The 17,183-nt window shown below is 36.3% G+C and overlaps 1 pseudogene; it reads left to right on the top strand.

The window, feature by feature from the left end:
- Positions 1-1,165: 1,165 nt before the first annotated feature.
- On the top strand, positions 1,166-1,277 carry LOC140971946 (small nucleolar RNA R71; annotated as a pseudogene).
- The last annotated feature ends 15,906 nt before the right edge of the window (positions 1,278-17,183 follow it).

The raw sequence follows: 17,183 nt of genomic DNA, 5'->3' as shown, positions 1-17,183 counted from the left end.
CAATTTTCTCTTCACAGTACATAAGTCTTTTAAAAATTTTGCATATGAAGGTACTTGTTTAATAGCATCTAATAATGGAATATTTATCTTTACTTGTTTAAAAACTTCATAGATATCAGAATCATTTTTTTGTTTTTTATGATTTGTTAATGCATGAGGAAATGGTGGAGGTTTATTTGATTCATTTACTATTTCAGATGATTTATCATTCAACATATTATTTTTAGAATTTAAGGTATCATCATTCTCAAAAGTATCAGGATTATCATCCTTACTCTTTGATTTTAAATGATCCTTGTTTTCATTACTATATGGATCATTAACTATTTTACCACTTCTAAGGGTAATAACAGATTTTATTTGATCAATTTTTTCATTTTTTAATTCTTGATTTTGATTTTTAGGATTAGGTTGAGGTTGAGATGAAAATTTTCCTTTTTCATGAATATTAAGTGCAGATGCAAATTTTGCAAGAGTTTCTTTCAAATCAGTCATAGATTGACTGTTTTGAATATTGATAGATTCTTGCTTTTGGATAAATGCATGAATTACATCTTCAAAGTTTTTTCTTGGAGGTGTAACATAAGGAATATAACCTTGATGATTTTGGTTATTTTGAAAATATTGTTGTGAGGGTTGTGCATTATTATCATTCCTCCAACTAAAATTAGGATGATTTTTCCATCCAAGATTATATGATGCTGAAAAAAGATCTAGTATTGGTTTTTTATAATTGTTAGCATAATTTGCTTGTTCATGGAAATATTCTTTAAATGAAGGTAATGTTGGACAATCTTTTGTAGCATGATTATGTGTATCACATATATGATAAACAATTTCTTGAATATTTTTTAATTGACCACTCTTTTTCATTTCTAATGACTCAATTTTTCTTGCTAAATATGCAAGTTTAGCTTGAATATCTATATCATCTTTAAGATTATAGATACCACCCCCATTTGTTGAATTATTGATTTTAGTTGTTGGTGGTTCTATTGTGCCTATATTATCCAAATTTTGAGGATTTTCTGCTAATGAATCCAAATACTCCATAGCTTCATTTGGGTTTTTATCTTCAAAAGTTGCATTACACATGAATTCTATCATTTGCCTATCTTTAGGTATTAGACCTTCATAAAAGTGAGAAACTATTCTCCATGTTTCAAAACCATGATGTGGGCATGTATTAAGTAATTCTTTATATCTATCCCAACATTGATAAAATGTTTCTCCTTGTTTTTGAGAAAAAGTAAGTAATTTGTCTTTTAAAAGAGTTTGTTCTATGGGAAGGAAAATTTTTTTTGAGAAATTGTTGTTGCATTTCTTCCCATGATCTTATTGAACTTGATCTCAAATTTTGTAGCCATGTTTTAGCTTTATCTTTTAAAGAAAAAGGGAAAAGCTTTAATCGAACTATATCCATGCTACAATTTTGATCATTATAAGTGTTACAAACTTCCTCAAATTCTCTTAGATGTAAATATGGATTTTCTGAATCTAAGCCATGAGAATTTGGTAAAAGTTGAATAATTTGAGGTTTAAAGTTGAAATTAGATACATCAGGAGGAAAAACTAAACAAGATGGGGCACTAGTTCTAATAGGGTTCATATGATGCCTAAGTGTTATTAATTGATCATGTTCTTGATTATTATTATTATTATTGTTATTATTGTTATCATTATCTTGATTATTTGAATTATCATCCATGTTTAAATTATTTTCAGATACTCGAATAAGTCTACCACTTTTTTTTGACTCTAAAAACTCATAAAAAAAAAAAACAACACAATACTTATAAATAAACATAATTAACAAAAATAAACTTAATTTATACCTCCCCGGAAACGGCGCCAAAAACTTGCTACTACTTAAATTATAATTCACCCAAGTGTAGGTTGTCTGCAAGTAATATATTTCGTAAGTACGAGATCGATCCACAGAGAGGTTATTTTAAGTTTAAATTTATTAATTTATAGATTTCCAAATGCAAGAATGAAGTTTACAAATTATAAATTTTTGTCAAGGCTCGAGGATTTATTCTTTGTTTATCCAATATTTTTTAACTAAAAGTAAAACAAAGGAAACCACCATAAATAATGGTTCCAAAAAAATTAAATATTTAAACACACACCTAATATAATATAGTTCCCAATATAGAAAATACCGAATTCACCGATATTTTATATATGATATCTATGATTATGTATATAACTATATAAATATATAACTGCATAAAGTAAATGTTAAATTAAATCATTATATTTCATTTAGAACAACCGGCAGAGCCACGCTATCGTCTAAATGAAATATATGATATAATTATATAAATATATATGTATAATTTAACAATAATAATTGATGAAATATTTATTGTATCAAAATTAAACAACAAATCAAGATAACCACTTCAATGGTATCAAGAATTTGATGTAAATTGATAAAAACAAATAATTCATTTTTATACATACAATAAAAAGAAATTAGCAAAATGAAAAGAAATAAAGAAAGAATATACAACATATAAACAATCTTACTTCACCAAGAATTCATCATCCCCACCTTGACATAATAGATTTAGATTTCCATGATCTTACTTTGATCAACACTAAAAACATCACTGATAATTTGGAAAATGAAAAATATATTGGAACTTATATCTTTTATACACACTCACACTATATTTTACAATGAGATAGAATGTTTCTCAAGCTAGCACAAGGCCTCTATTTATAGGCCAAATGAGTGAAAGGGTCAAAAATTTTATTAATGCCATGTAGTTGTAATAGTAGTCTTTGTCTCTTCCAACTTCAATTCAATGTCCATTTTATCAATGCTTTGTTCCACGACTTTAATCACCGAATTTGACTTTGCTCAAAACGGCAAACATGTGGGGAATTGTCTGTAGATGAATTTGGCCACTTGGTTCACCTCATTTGGTTAAATATTGAAATAGTTATGACTTTTTTACTATATGCTGGTCATGGTTAAAGTAAATTTATCTTCCTTTTGATATTTTCATAATTTGATCATCTTAACCAACTTTTTACGCAATCATGTCTTCTGCAAAGTTGTAGATAATTTCTCAAGAATTCCAAACATGTTTGAATCACCTCTATTTGAATTTTATAGCTTGAGTTATCATTATTTTACCAACACGTAGAAAACATGAAAATAAAACATATTTAGTAAGACATTTAAATATAAACACACAATACTAAAATAACATAATTTTATAATTTTAAAGAAACTTAAATTTTAAAATATAGGTTTTAACATATAATAAATTATTAATTTTAAGTTTCATCGTTAGCATACCTCAAAAATTTTAAAAAATACTTTCTTTTTGCACGTCAACATACTTACTGGGCGTTGAGGGATTTGTTAGATCCCGCTTGGGGCCACTGCTGCAACATACTAGCATGAGTTTAAATACTTAACTTGCATAACTTAGACGAAGGTACTCGAGCTCACCACCGAAGTAAATAAATAGCTTATGACATTCTAAATCTCTCGTGACTTGATCTCGTTTAATCGTCGTACTAAACCATGACATAAATCCCAAAGCAATCAATATAATTTTACCCAAAACTGAAGTACATGGACCCCGTGCCCGGGTCCGTGTATGGGTCCGTGTAGGTACTGTAAAATGCGTGTGAAGAAAAAAGAAGGCATGGACCCCGTGCTTAGGTCCGTGTAGGGGTCCGTGTACCTGCGGGAGAAGAAAACCAACAAAAATTTCTTTACATGTGCTGCTTAACATTCTAAACTAGATTGTACGGGCTATGAACCGGCACCCCGAGACCCATCCTAGGATGCTACTACATTGACACCACCAGTAAAAACACCTCGAAGCAACGACATCCAACCTACGCCACAATACAACTCAAAAACACGGAAATTGACACCAAATCGTTTCCTACGACTTCTAATGAAGTCAATTGCCTATCGACACTAACCGGAATACCATATACCAACCCAACATCATACTAATCATGCCTAAATGCAGCAATGATCACCCGTCGATCCCAACGAAGCCTACAACAATAAAACCTCGAGAACACATCCATAACATAATTCCAGAAAAAACGCAGTTTGAGCAGTCTCACAAAAACGATCATAACTCACTCAATTTTCATCCAAATATTTCGAATTTTATATCAAATCGAAGCTATCAAAAAGATCTACAATTTTTATGTTGAAAATTTTCTCAAATTCATGACCAAAAAATCTCAGTTTTCAAAAGCACAGTAAATTTTGAGATTTTAGATCTAAAAACGTTTCAAAATCGATACATCATGTTTCTGCCCAAACCTTGCACATCATACATGGATTTTTACGCATAAAATAACGCAACACATACTATGACATGATCGACGTAGGAAAAAAATATAATATACGTACCTTTAAATTTTTAACGTTACCAAACGACGACACCGAAGCGGGGAAAGATGCGAGGTTGATCTGGGACGAACGTGACACTATTTTTCTTGAAAAAAATCAACAAAATTTGCTTAAAAATTATCAGAAGAAGGGCGGCTGCACTCCCCTTAGAACACTAAGTTTTTCTCTTTCGAAAACATAAAAATCTGAATAATGAAGTGTGTGTGAATTGGCCGATTTTTAGTGTTTGCAAAAGTGTGTGTGCATGTGATTGTGTGTGTAGATTTAATTAGGGAAAAATTATTGCTTAGTTAACTAATTAAAAATGCCAATATAAAATACTAACTCAATTAACAAGTGAATAGTAAATTACTACACACTCAAATGAAATCCCCTAATTTAAATAAAATGCATAATTGCTCAACTCTAAAAATTTTAAAATATTAAATTCACTAAATAAATCAATTAGACTTTAAAAATGTTAAAAACTTAATAAATTATTTAAAATTCCCCAAATCCAACTTAAAATAAAATATCACATTTAAAATTTCCAAAATCGTCACCGGTCTCTATTCCTCGATCCCGCATCGAGTAATCTCCTGAAACATGAAACTCGAAAAATAGTATAACGTACATCACAAAACATAAATAATTTGAAGTAATGTATTTAAATAAATCATGCATCGCTAAACTCATTTTAAATTTAAATAAATAAATAAACAATTAAATAAATGCATGGGTTTTACGTGTACTGAAATTAGGCTCTACAATAACAATTAAAAGAAATAACGTACGCGGAAGCCTTAATCGTGAAAAGGAAAGAAACATACCATTACATCATAAGCATTTTCGAAACTAATCTACATGATCATTTACAAAATATCATTCAACACATAGCTAATAACAACCTCTAAGGTTTTTCCCATCATTCGTTTAACACAATGCATGATATATTTGAAACCTCACATGTTCACTCCACCCCAAATAAAAAATATATGATAAAGAGTCTTTCCCATGGCGTTCTATATGACCTCTCCTGCCCTGAAAAATCCGTGTCAATCTTTTTTATCACATGCATCACATGATATTAACTGAAATGAGAATAAACTTAGTACGTATAAAACTGTACATAACAAATACATGTACATGGGCTTGACTTGAAACATGGCTATGGCAATGTCAATGAAAATAGAACAATACCATTTTCAATGAACAATACATAATCAAGGCAATAAAAATGGCATAACATGGCATGAATTTAAGGAAAGGAAATGATAGTCTGTGACTTGCGACCTGTGACCTGTGGATAGTATCTCTTTGATATATAAATATATCAAAACTGTGAGAGATACTCATAATCATGTGATTGGCCAATGACATGCATGAATTAATATCATTCCTTGGCTTTAATCATAGAAAATCTCATTGAGCCATTTATACAAACACTTGGTAGGCACAATGGTGTATTAGCTCCTTGATCAATGAATTCAATGGAAATGCTTGAACAATGAAAATTCAACAATGTATAGATCAACTATATACCAATGAAAAGAGCTAATTATAAATAAACATGGCTTATATACATATATTCATCATGTGAGCACAAGGAAAAGTTTCTACTTACTGAGTTTATTCTCATTCCAGTTAATATCATGTAATGAAGGTGATAAAAGGATTGACACGGATTGTTCTAGGCAGGAGAGGTCATATAGAATGTCATGGGAAAGACTCTTTATCATATCTTTTGTATTTGGGGTGGAGTGAACATGTGAGGTTTCAAATATATCATGCATTGTGGGAACATGTAAGGTTTCAAATATATCATGCATTGTGTTAAACGAATGATGGGAAAAACCTTAGAGTTGGCTATTAGCTATGTGTTGAATGATATTTTGTAAATGATCATGTAGATTAGTTTTGAAAATGCTTATGATGTAATGGCATATTGTTTCTTTCCTTTTCATGATTAAGGCTTCCGCGTACGTTATTTCTTTTAATTGTTATTGTCATGGGAGTGGGGGTGTTTCACTTGGTATCAGAGCACAATTTCCTCGGGCCATATATGACTTCTTCTACCTACGACAATCCGGTATGTTTTTTATCCTGCATCTATTGATTTTTACATTGAGAGTTGATCCTATTTCATTGTTATTGATTTATTCTTTCTTCCTATCTAGCTTATGTGTAGGAAATGCCTCCTAAACGAAAGACTACTGAAGAGGACGATAGGACCCCTCCTATTGAGTAGACTGTAAAAGTTGTAGATGAGTTTAGCAGGCTATTGAAAGAACAAGCGAAGGTATATAGTGAACAGATTCAACAGCTACTGAGCATTCACAAACCAACTCAGGGTCGTGGTCAAGAAACAGGACAGGGTAGAGTGGAAAGCACCGAGGGTGGTTCTTATGAATTATTCAGGTGAATGAACCCTCCGGAATTTGTAGGTGGTGCCGATCCACTCGTAGCTCTTGAATGAGTCAAATCATTGGAGGCTATATTTGACTATCTGAAGTTCACTGATCGAGATAGGGTGAGCTGCACTGTGTTTATGTTAGTGAAAGCTGCTCGCATCTGGTGGGAAGCTACGAAATTGATTGTCAATGTCCGTGAGTTAAAGTGGGAGGAATTCAAGGAGTTATTTTATGTCAAGTATTTTTCAAGAGATGTGAAAGCTAAGAAAGTGAAAGAATTTCTTGAGCTGAGGCAAGATTCATTGTCTATTGTTGAGTATATATTGAAATTTGAAGGATGTGTCTTTGTTCCTTTTATTGCTGAGAATGATAAAGACAAAGGAGAAAACTTCCTTTGTGGTTTGAAATCGAAAATTTGACGGGATGTTCATATGGCAAAGGTGATCACTTATCAAGACATAGTTGAAAGAGCCTGACTTGCCGAGCACGATGAACAAGAGATTGAAAAAGAACGGCCGATGTTATCGATGCAAGGAAATGGGGCATACAGCACAAAAGTGTCATCTCTCCTCCGACAAAGGAAAGGTTCAAGGCAGGATTTTCACAATGACAAAAGAGGGTGCCAATCCTGATTCTTCAGTCATATCAGGTAATATTCTCATATCTGGAAAGAAAGCCCTTACCTTGATTGACACTAGAGCAACTCATTCTTTTATGTCGGAAGTATTTATGCACTCTTTATCTCATGAACCTACTGTTATGTCTTTACATTTCAATATTATGTTGCCCTCTGATGATGAGATTTGTCCTACAAGTATCCTTAAGGCATGTCCAGTACAGATGGGTACGAGATTGTTATATGCTGATTTTATTGTGATTTTGATGGTTTTCTTTGATGTTATATTGGGTATGGACTGGTTATCTGCTTATCGTGCTGTGATTGATTGTGTGGGAAAGACCGTGAAGTTTGTCATTGATGATCATGAGAATAATGAAATTGTTGGTCTAGGCTCATCGATAAGTACTCCCATTATTTCTTGCTTGCAAACTATTAAATTATTGAATAAGGAGTGTACTGGTTTTCTGGCCTTAGTTTCGGATTTGAATAGGGACAGTAATGTGCAAATTTAGAATATTGATGTGGTTCAGGAATATCCTGACGTGTTTGCTGATGATGTGCCTGGTTTACCTCCTGATCGAGAGGTAGAGTTTGTTATTGAATTGAGTCCAGGTACAGCCCCAATTTCTAAAGCTCCTTACAGAATGGCTCCAAATGAGATGAAAGAATTGAAGAATCAATTGCAAGAGCTATTAGAAAAAGGTTTTATCCGTCCTAGTTCGTCGCCATGAGGAGCACCGGTTTTTTTCGTGGAAAAGAAAGATAGATCGTTGAGGTTATGCATTGATTATCGAGAACTCAACAAGGTAACTATTAAAAATAAATATCCTTTACCTCAAATCGATGATCTTTTTGACCAATTGCAAGGGGCCACTGTGTTTTCGAAAATCGATCTTCGATCCGAATATGATCAATTAAAGGTAAAAACAGAAGACATACCCAAGACTGCTTTTAGAATGAGGTATGGCCATTATGAATTTTTGGTAATGTCGTTTGGATTAACTAATGCTCCTTCAGTATTTAGGATTTGATGAATCGTGTTTTTAAGCCATATTTGGATGCTTTTGTGATTGTGTTTATTGACGACATCTTGATATACTCTAAGACACGAGAACTTCATGGTGAGCATTTAAGGATCGTGCTAAAGACATTGAGGGAAAGCAATTATATGCGAAATTAAAGAAAGGTGAATTCTGGTTAGATCAAGTGGCGTTTTTGGGGCATATCGTGTCAAAAGAGGGAATAGCAGTCGATCCATCCAAGATTTAATCTATTAAGAAATGGTCCATTCCAACGACATTTTCAGAGGTACGGAGTTTTCTTGGTTTAGCAGGGTATTACAGACGAATCCTAGCAGATTTCTCATAAATAACCTTGCCATTGACGAGCTTGACACGAAAAGCTATCAAATTTGAATGAACCATAGAATGCCAACAAGCATTCCAAACTTTGAAAGGTAAGCTAACTTCTGTCCCTGTATTAGTACTTACTTGTGGTACTGAAGATTTTGTTGTATATACAGATGCTTCAAAGCAGGGGTCAGGTGCTGTGTTGATGCAACGTGGGAAAGTAATCGCTTATGCTTCTCGTCAACCAAAAGAATACGATTTGAACCATGGCTAAGGGCCCTAGGCCAGCCACAATTCGCATCACACCAGAAACAAATCATGCATCCCAACCGAGCACTAATTCTGCGCGTGGGATGTTGCTGTGGTTCTTGCTGTCATGGACCATTCCAGTAGCCATTTGGTTGGCCATGGCATGATCTAGACATCCAGAGGTAGGGTGTGAACGGTGACTAAGGGCCATAGGCCAACCAAGATCCACACCATTCCACAATACCCGAAAAACACTTGCTGTAAAATGAGAAGGGCCGAAAGGGGAAGGGACTGTTCTTGTGTTTTGATTTAAAAACCGATGCAACCATGAACCAAGTCTCAAAAGGTCGACTTGGTCACCCCTTAGACATGAAAAGGAGATGTTCTAACCATGGCTATAGCCCCTAGGGCAGCCAAGATCAGCAACATCACCCTTGACAACAAAACTGAAAAAATCAAACTCAATATGACACTAGTTTCACGCTTGCGGATTGGAGCATCTAACTCACGGTTTTGGGTCATGAACCCTTGATAAAACTTGACCCTAACATACCCTAGGACATGACCATAAGCAGCCTTGAGCGCCTGGAACGAGCCATACCCTGAAACCATCAAAACAACTACCTACATGAAGCATGAGGGGAAGTAGAAAAATCTGTGCAGAATTTTGTTGTGTACTTGCTGAAATATTTCGGTTTTTCTATTAAAAATCATGAACAAATATGGTTTAAAAACATGTATATGACTTGATTGAAGAGTGAAAGAAAGAAATAAACATGCCTGGAAATCGTTTGAAAAGAAAACGAACTAATACGACGATACGGCGCGGCGGAGACGGAGTTTCTTTCTTACTTTCTTCCTTGCTTCTCTCGATTTCTCCTCCTCTTTTCCTCCCTAGAACTCACGTTTTTCTCTCTATTTTCTTCTGAAAATTTCGAAAATAGGGTAGAGGGAATGGCTAGGGAAAGATAGTGAAGATGGCAAGGTAAAGGGAATGAAAAATCTTTATATCTTCTAGTTTGAGAGATAAGGGAAATGGAATGATATGGAAAGATTTTTGGGGGATATTTAGGAGTGCACTTGGACGTTTTTTATGGTCTAGGAACAAAGGAAAATTGCTTAATTATTTAATTATTGGTGATTTAAAAGTTAGGAAAGATATCTATCTAGAAAAGATTAAGGGAAAGAATAATAAAGAATGAGTTGTTAAACAAAATTAAATCTTTTAAAATAGAGGGTGGCCGATTTTCATAAATAAAATAGGGTAGAGAAATTGCTTATTTAATAATTAATGAGGTTTTAAAAAAATGGTGAGGGATTATCTCCAAGTAAAGGTTAAGGAAAGAAATGATTGGTCCAACTAATTAAAATCTTTTAAAAATAAAGAGGAGAGGCCGAAAATTTGATGATTAAAATAGGTAAAAATATTGCTTAAATATTAATTATTGATTATTTAGTGTGATGGAATTATCTCCCAAGAAAATAGATAAGGAAAGACACTTAAAGAATAATTTGCCCCACTAATTAAAATCTTTAAAAAAATAAAGAGGGGGGTCGAAAATTTAAAAAAAATGGAGGGGAAATATTTCTTAAATCTTGTATTTTAATTCTTTAAAGTTTTATCTACTCATTAAATATTTTAGTGAATAAATAAATTAATTAAGGAACACCATTATCTTGCATGCATGGCCAAATCTTTAAATTTTAAAGATAAATTTACTATCATGTTAAATTATAATTTCTTAATTAAAATAAGTCTAGATTAACTTATCTCAATTGGTCACATATTTTATTTTAAACTTTTAATTAAATTATTGAACCTAAAAGAATTTATTTACTACTTATCTCTAATTAATTAATTAATTCCCTAAACTTTCTTTTACAATAAATTAACTTATTATTTATCTTAAATAAATTCTAGGATTATTTTCTTAATATTAAAATTTATCTCTTTACTCCAACTCCGGTCCGGCCTCACTTATTTAACTGGAAAAAGGTAGCAACTAAACTGCTGCATGAAATAAATATATTTAAAAAAAAAGAAATTAAATACTCATGCAATAAAAATATTTTAATTTAAATACTAGGAATTATGCATGGCTTATACGTAGTCTAATTTACGGGTTCTACACCAAATCTCATAATGCCCTTCGTATGTTCTATTTTTACGAAAACGTGATCTACTACGGCAAACTCGAGATCCCTTCTCCTCTTATCAGCATAACTCTTTTGACGACTCTGTGCGGTCTTCATCCTGTTTTGATCTCTAACCGACTTCATCCCAATGAATCGGTGATCTGCACTCTCTCCCATACAAAGCCTCGTAGGGAGCCATACCTATAGATGCTTGGAAACTGTTATTGTAGGTAAACTCCACTAGAGGTAACTTCGATTCCCAATTCCCATGAAAATCGATCACAAAGGCTCGCAACAAATCCTCCAAAATTTGAATCACTTGCTCAGACTGGCCATCTGTCTGCGGGTGAAAAGCTGTACTGAAAAGCAACTTCGTCCCCATGGCTGCATGTAGGCTCTTCCAAAAGGACGAAGTCCATGGTGATATTCTTCCACTTCCACTCGGGGATAGGGAGTGGCTTAAGCTTTCCTGCTGGCCTCTGATGTTCTGCCTTCACCTGCTGACAAGTGAGGCATTCAGACACAAGTCAGCGGATGTCTCGCTTCATCCCTGGCCACCAATACAAAATCTGCAAGTCCTTGTACATCTTGGTACCTCCTGGGTGGATTGAATATGGAGATGCATGTGCCTCTGACAGGAAATCCTCTCTGATGGAATCAACATTAGACACACACATTCTATCTTTGTATCACACAATACCATCTGACACTGTGTAGAGCACACTGCCCTTAGCTTCATCCTTCAGTCTCCATTTCTGCAACTGCTCATCTGAAGACTGACCTGCTCGGATACGGTCTAGCAAAGAATTTTGGACTGTCAAAATAGACAGCCTCGGAGCTCTGCCCTTACAATAAACCTCTAGGCCAAACCTCTGAATCTCATACGGAAGAGGTCTCTGCACTGACAACTGTGCTACAACTGCCACTTTTCTGCTCAAAGCGTTTGCGACAACATTAGCCTTTATCGGATGGTAGCTAATTTCGCAGTCGTAATCTTTTAACAGCTCAAACCACCGTCTCTGTCTCATATTCAGCTCTTTCTGCATGAAAAAATACTTGAGACTTTTGTGGTCGGTGAAAATCTGACATTTCACGCTTTACAAGTAGTGTCTCCAAATCTTCAATGCAAAGACAACGACGGCTAGTTCTAAATCGTGAGTCGGGTAATTCTTCTCGTGTATCTTCAACTGCCTGGAAGCATAAGCTATGACCCGACCATGCTGCATCAATACTGCACCTAACCCGAGCTTAGATGCATCGGTATATAGCACAAAGTTGCCTTGTCCAGATGGCATGGCTAACACTGGCGCTGAAATGAGAGCTTGTTTCAATGTGTCAAATCTCTTTTGACACTCTCCACTCCACACGAATTTATCATTCTTCTTAATCAGTGAAGTAAGCTGCACTGCTATCGACGAAAACACCTAAATAAACTTACAGTAGTAACCGGCTAAACCCAGAAAACTGCGGATCTCTGAAGCACTCTTTGGCTCCACCCATTCCTTAACAGCTGCCACTTTTGTAGATCCACCTCAATACCTCTGCTAGACACTATGTGACCCAAAAAACGCTACCTTCTCTAACAAGAATTCATTCTTACTGAACTTCTCAAATAACTTGCGACTCTGTAGGATTTGTAAAACTGTTCTCAAGTGCTGACTGTGCTCCTCATGGCTCTTCGAGTAAATAAGAATATCGTCAATGAATACTATGACGAACTGATCAAGGTAAGGCTGAAATACTCTATTCATGAGGTCCATGAAAATAGCTGGAGCATTCGTCAGTCCAAATGGCATCACTAAGAACTCGTAATGCCCATACTTGGTTCTGAAAGTTGTTTTGTGAACATCTGCATCTTTCACCTTCAGCTAGTGATACCCCGATCGAATATCTATCTTAGAGAACACTGTAGCTCCCTGCAACTGATCAAACAAGTCTTCGATTCTTGGAAGTGGGTATTTGTTCTTGATCGTTACCTTGTTCGATTCTCAGTAATCGATACACAGACTCATGCTCTCATCCTTCTTCTTTACAAAAAGCACTGGCGCGCCCCATGGTGAGAAACTAAGGCGAATAAATTCCTTGTCAAGAAGCTCCTGAATCTGCTGTTTGAGTTCTAGCATCTCAGCTGGAGCTAATCGGTACGGTGCCTTGGAGATTGGCACTGTGCCTGGCATAAGATCAACGGAAAACTCCACCTCTCTATCTGGTGGAAGGCCTCTGACATCGTCAGGAAAGACGTCCGGGAAGTCTCTGACTATTGGCACATCTGATAGAGACAGAGCGGGTACGTCAGGTGTTGAAACGATGCTGGCCAAGAAATCCTGACACCCCTTGGAAATGAGTCTCTGCGCCTGCATGCAAGAAATTATGCGAGGGAAACTTCTCCATCTGTCTGGTTCAAATAGAAACTGCTCCATATTCAAAGGTCTTACTAAGACTGACCTTTTCTGGAAATCGATCAAAACTATGTTCTTCGTCAGCCAGTTCATTCCCAAAATAATATCAAATTCATGCATCGGCAACACGATCAGATCGGCATACACTAGGTGGCCTTACAGTTCTAGATCAATATCTCTGACCACACTGGTAGCTAACAGTTCTTCCCTTGATGGGACTGTCACCGAGTAGTTCACGTCAAGGACGATAGACTTGATGTCTAAATGATTAGCGAATATCTCCGAGATAAAGGAGTGAGTGGCTCCTGAATCTATCAGGGCCTTAGCGGCTAATCTATTAATGAAAATATTCCCTGAGAGACATTAGAACAACACAAATTATATCCCAAAGTTCTATTATTAGCCTTATGCAACAAAAAAACACCAAAAATGCCAACTAGCATCCTAATAATCCCAATTCAAAACAAACATGCAAAGCAAAAATTTAATACTGTATTGAATTACATAAATTACCAGTCAACAATGTCGTGTCTGGGTTCGCCTCCTGAGCATGCATGGCGAACACCCTTCCTTGGGTGGGCTGCACCCCCTGTGGGCAGTCCTTAAGCATGTGGTCACTGGTTCCACATTTAAAGCATTTCCCTGATCCCCATAGACACTGCCCTGGATGTTGGCGATTACATTACTGACACACTGGGAAATTACCGGCTNGACCCAAAAAACGCTACCTTCTCTAACAAGAATTCATTCTTACTGAACTTCTCAAATAACTTGCGACTCTGTAGGATTTGTAAAACTGTTCTCAAGTGCTGACTGTGCTCCTCATGGCTCTTCGAGTAAATAAGAATATCGTCAATGAATACTATGACGAACTGATCAAGGTAAGGCTGAAATACTCTATTCATGAGGTCCATGAAAATAGCTGGAGCATTCGTCAGTCCAAATGGCATCACTAAGAACTCGTAATGCCCATACTTGGTTCTGAAAGTTGTTTTGTGAACATCTGCATCTTTCACCTTCAGCTAGTGATACCCCGATCGAATATCTATCTTAGAGAACACTGTAGCTCCCTGCAACTGATCAAACAAGTCTTCGATTCTTGGAAGTGGGTATTTGTTCTTGATCGTTACCTTGTTCGATTCTCAGTAATCGATACACAGACTCATGCTCTCATCCTTCTTCTTTACAAAAAGCACTGGCGCGCCCCATGGTGAGAAACTAAGGCGAATAAATTCCTTGTCAAGAAGCTCCTGAATCTGCTGTTTGAGTTCTAGCATCTCAGCTGGAGCTAATCGGTACGGTGCCTTGGAGATTGGCACTGTGCCTGGCATAAGATCAACGGAAAACTCCACCTCTCTATCTGGTGGAAGGCCTCTGACATCGTCAGGAAAGACGTCCGGGAAGTCTCTGACTATTGGCACATCTGATAGAGACAGAGCGGGTACGTCAGGTGTTGAAACGATGCTGGCCAAGAAATCCTGACACCCCTTGGAAATGAGTCTCTGCGCCTGCATGCAAGAAATTATGCGAGGGAAACTTCTCCATCTGTCTGGTTCAAATAGAAACTGCTCCATATTCAAAGGTCTTACTAAGACTGACCTTTTCTGGAAATCGATCAAAACTATGTTCTTCGTCAGCCAGTTCATTCCCAAAATAATATCAAATTCATGCATCGGCAACACGATCAGATCGGCATACACTAGGTGGCCTTACAGTTCTAGATCAATATCTCTGACCACACTGGTAGCTAACAGTTCTTCCCTTGATGGGACTGTCACCGAGTAGTTCACGTCAAGGACGATAGACTTGATGTCTAAATGATTAGCGAATATCTCCGAGATAAAGGAGTGAGTGGCTCCTGAATCTATCAGGGCCTTAGCGGCTAATCTATTAATGAAAATATTCCCTGAGAGACATTAGAACAACACAAATTATATCCCAAAGTTCTATTATTAGCCTTATGCAACAAAAAAACACCAAAAATGCCAACTAGCATCCTAATAATCCCAATTCAAAACAAACATGCAAAGCAAAAATTTAATACTGTATTGAATTACATAAATTACCAGTCAACAATGTCGTGTCTGGGTTCGCCTCCTGAGCATGCATGGCGAACACCCTTCCTTGGGTGGGCTGCACCCCCTGTGGGCAGTCCTTAAGCATGTGGTCACTGGTTCCACATTTAAAGCATTTCCCTGATCCCCATAGACACTGCCCTGGATGTTGGCGATTACATTACTGACACACTGGGAAATTACCGGCTCTCTGCGGAGCCTTCTGCTGCGGAGTAGGACCCTTGCCTTTCGGCGGTCCCTGGTATGGCTTCTTCCCTGGCGGCCCCTGGAACGGCCTCTTAAACTGAGGTCGTTGTTACTGCTGTTGTGGCTGCTGTGGAGCCTGATAGGGCCTCTTGCCCTGTCTGTCAGCCTCAATATCCCTCTGATCCTGTTCTGCTGCCAAAGCTCTAGACACGGCAAATGCATAAGTAGTAGGACCAGCAACTCGGACGTCACGGCGCAAGACCGGCCGCAACCCATCCATAAAATGTCTCATCTTTTCCTGGGCATCATTAGCTATTAGGGGCACAAAGTAACACCCCCTCTCAAACTTTATCACAAACTCTGCTACGCTGCTGTCTCCCTGTCGCAGCGCAATGAACTCCCTGGTCAACCTGGATCGTACTTCCTCAGTGAAGTACTTGGAGTAGAACACTTCTTTAAAATTTTTCCAAGTCAGAGTCTGCAGGTTAACTGATACCGACGCAATTTCCCACCAACTCCTGGCGTCTCCTGACAGAAGGAAAGTGGCACACCTAACCCTGTCCGCGTCCTGCAGCTCCATGAAGTCAAAAATCACCTCGATGGATTTAATCCATCCTTCTTGTAGTGCCCAAAATCGGTATACATAAATTCCATGCATTTATTTAATGGTTAAATCATCATTTAAATTTAAAAGTTATTTTAATGATGCATTATTTATTTAAATTGCATTATTTTAAATTGTTCATGTTTATGTGATGAACGTAAAATGTTTTCTCGAGTTTCATGTTTCAGGCGAATATTCTATGTGGGATCGAGGAAGAGAGAACGGGGACGATTTTGGCGATTTTAAATGCGGTATTTTATTTTTAAGTTGGACCGGGGCATTTTAAAAGATTATTTAAATTTTTAGCTTTCTAAAAGCCTAATTTAATTATTAGGTGATTTTATGAGTTTAAACTTTTAAAGATATGGCACTTGTGCATTTTATTTTTAATTAGAAGAGTTTATTCGAATTAATAGTGAGTTAGCATTTATAAGCATTTTAATTGACATTTTAAGTAACATTTATTTAGCCTTTTATTCACCTTGTTAATTATGTAATTTAGCTAAATTATTTTCCCCTAAATTACTCACTCACACACACGTTTCATACACTCACACACACTTACACGTTTTTACACACATTAAAAACCGATTAACACACACAAACATTGATATTTTTATATTTTGAAAGAGAAAATCCTATGGTTATAAGAACCAAGAGCAGCCGCCCCACTCACTAAAAATTTCCAGCAAGTTTTGGTGATTTTATTGCAAGAAAAGTGAGCCGCACTTCGTCCCGGATCAACCTCACTTCTTTCCCGCGTCGAGTCGGCGT

The sequence above is a fragment of the Primulina huaijiensis genome, chromosome 2 (genome assembly GCF_012295235.1).
Source record: "Primulina huaijiensis isolate GDHJ02 chromosome 2, ASM1229523v2, whole genome shotgun sequence".
NCBI lineage: Eukaryota > Viridiplantae > Streptophyta > Magnoliopsida > Lamiales > Gesneriaceae > Primulina > Primulina huaijiensis.
Note: the sequence above shows the minus strand (reverse complement) of the source record. Positions and strands in the feature narration are given on the sequence as shown.